Consider the following 2,500-nt stretch of genomic DNA (forward strand, 5'->3'; position numbering starts at 1 on the left):
CCTGGTTAGTACCTGGATGGGAGACCGCCTGGGAATACCAGGTGCTGTAACCTTTTAAGCGCAGGAGGCGCCCTATCCCCGCTCGCTCGCTCATTCCCCTGTTCACACGTGCAGTGCGGCTTGTCCGTCTGTTTATTTGTCAGCTTTGGCGAGACACGGGTGCTTGTGTATTAGCGTGAGCGTTTTTTATTCTGATCAGGAACAGTTTTACAAGTCCGCAAAGGATCGAGGAAAGGTTTATCGCCAGCTGAAAAGAGACACAGCGCTTCGGCTGTGGAGACTTGTTTGGCTGGCGTTCGGAGAGTCGCGTTTTTCAGAATTGTATTGAGATCGTTTTCCACAGAGCTCAGATGTCAAAGCACAGCAGCAGCTCTCCACAGCGATCCTCTATAGCGCCCTTTCTCCCGCAGCTCCGTCCTCATTGGAAGGAAGCAAGAGTGAAAGGCTGAAGTGAAAAAGAGCGGGAACGAAGGCAGTGAAGAGAAAGAACGTGGGAAGAAGAGAAAAACGCAAGGGAAAAAAAGCAGCGTCGTAAAAGAGGTGACGGAGCTGTCCTCTCAATAAGAAGGGTGCCAGCAAGCCTTGCTCTCGCTTACGGCCACACCCCCTTGAGCACGCCTGATCTCGTCTGATCTCAGAAGCTAAACAGGGATGGGCCTGGTTAGTACTTGGATGGGAGACCGCCTGGGAATACCAGGTGCTGTAAGCTTTTAAGCGCAGGAGGCGCCCTATCCCCGCTCGCTCGCTCATTCCCCTGTTCACACGTGCAGTGCGGGTTGTCCGTCTGTTTATTTGTCAGCTTTGGCGAGACACGGGTGCTTGTGTATTAGCGTGAGCGTTTTTTATTCTGATCAGGAACAGTTTTACAAGTCCGCAAAGGATCGAGGAAAGGTTTATCGCCAGCTGAAAAGAGACACAGCGCTTCGGCTGTGGAGACTTGTTCGGCTGGCGTTCGGAGAGTCGCGTTTTTCAGAATTGTATTGAGATCGTTTTCCACAGAGCTCAGATGTCAAAGCACAGCAGCAGCTCTCCACAGCGATCCTCTATAGCGCCCTTTCTCCCGCAGCTCCGTCCTCATTGGAAGGAAGCAAGAGTGAAAGGCTGAAGTGAAATAGAGCGGGGACGAAGGCAGTGAAGAGAGAGAACGTGGGAAGAAGAGGAAAACGCAAGGGAAAAAAAGCAGCGTCGTAAAAGAGGTGACGGAGCTGTCCTCTCAATAAGAAGGGTGCCAGCGAGCCTTGCTCTCGCTTACGGCCACACCCCCTTGAGCACACCTGATCTCGTCTGATCTCGGAAGCTAAACAGGGATGGGCCTGGTTAGTACTTGGATGGGAGACCGCCTGGGAATACCAGGTGCTGTAAGCTTTTAAGCGCAGGAGGCGCCCTATCCCCGCTCGCTCGCTCATTCCCCTGTTCACACGTGCAGTGCGGCTTCCCCGTCTGTTTATTTGTCAGCTTTGGCGAGACACGGGTGCTTGTGTATTAGCGTGAGCGTTTTGTATTCTGATCAGGAACAGTTTTACAAGTCCGCAAATGATCGAGGAAAGGTTTATCGCCAGCTGAAAAGAGATACAGCGCTTCGGCTGTGGAGACTTGTTCGGCTGGCGTTCGGAGAGTCGCGTTTTTCAGAATTGTATTGAGATCGTTTTCCACAGAGCTCAGATGTCAAAGCACAGCAGCAGCTCTCCACAGCGATCCTCTATAGCGCCCTTTCTCCCGCAGCTCCGTCCTCATTGGAAGGAAGCAAGAGTGAAAGGCTGAAGTGAAATAGAGCGGGGACGAAGGCAGTGAAGAGAGAGAACGTGGGAAGAAGAGAAAAACGCAAGGGAAAAAAAGCAGCGTCGTAAAAGAGGTGACGTAGCTGTCCTCTCAATAAGAAGGGTGCCAGCGAGCCTTGCTCTCGCTTACGGCCACACCCCCTTGAGCACGCCTGATCTCGTCTGATCTCGGAAGCTAAACAGGGATGGGCCTGGTTAGTACTTGGATGGGAGACCGCCTGGGAATACCAGGTGCTGTAAGCTTTTAAGCGCAGGAGGCGCCCTATCCCCGCTCGCTCGCTCATTCCCCTGTTCACACGTGCAGTGCGGCTTGTCCGTCTGTTTATTTGTCAGCTTTGGCGAGACACGGGTGCTTGTGTATTAGCGTGAGCGTTTTTTATTCTGATCAGGAACAGTTTTACAAGTCCGCAAAGGATCGAGGAAAGGTTTATCGCCAGCTGAAAAGAGACACAGCGCTTCGGCTGTGGAGACTTGTTCGGCTGGCGTTCGGAGAGTCGCGTTTTTCAGAATTGTATTGAGATCGTTTTCCACAGAGCTCAGATGTCAAAGCACAGCAGCAGCTCTCCACAGCGATCCTCTATAGCGCCCTTTCTCCCGCAGCTCCGTCCTCATTGGAAGGAAGCAAGAGTGAAAGGCTGAAGTGAAATAGAGCGGGGACGAAGGCAGTGAAGAGAGAGAACGTGGGAAGAAGAGAAAAACGCAAGGGAAAAAAAGCAGCGTCG

General features: G+C 52.4%; 1 protein-coding gene and 4 non-coding genes across 5 annotated transcripts in view; 4 read left to right on the plus strand and 1 right to left on the minus strand.

The window, feature by feature from the left end:
- Positions 1 to 53, plus strand: part of LOC138217257 (5S ribosomal RNA) — a 119-nt gene extending 66 nt beyond the window's left edge. Inside the window, exon 1 of the ribosomal RNA XR_011180969.1 lies at positions 1 to 53. This exon is cut by the window's left edge and continues 66 nt beyond it. This is a non-coding gene — a ribosomal RNA (5S ribosomal RNA).
- The window catches only part of LOC138242777 (zinc finger protein 271-like), a 362,720-nt gene that overhangs the window by 121,658 nt on the left and 238,562 nt on the right, over positions 1 to 2,500 (minus strand). The window lies entirely within an intron of this gene.
- On the plus strand, positions 591 to 709 carry LOC138244229 (5S ribosomal RNA). Its single transcript, XR_011192842.1, has one exon. It is a non-coding gene; the product is annotated as a 5S ribosomal RNA (ribosomal RNA).
- LOC138245033 (5S ribosomal RNA) lies at positions 1,247 to 1,365 on the plus strand. Its single transcript, XR_011193649.1, has one exon. It is a non-coding gene; the product is annotated as a 5S ribosomal RNA (ribosomal RNA).
- Positions 1,903 to 2,021, plus strand: LOC138244087 (5S ribosomal RNA). Its single transcript, XR_011192701.1, has one exon. It is a non-coding gene; the product is annotated as a 5S ribosomal RNA (ribosomal RNA).

The sequence above is a fragment of the Lepisosteus oculatus genome, chromosome 14, assembly GCF_040954835.1.
Source record: "Lepisosteus oculatus isolate fLepOcu1 chromosome 14, fLepOcu1.hap2, whole genome shotgun sequence".
Lineage (NCBI taxonomy): Eukaryota > Metazoa > Chordata > Actinopteri > Semionotiformes > Lepisosteidae > Lepisosteus > Lepisosteus oculatus.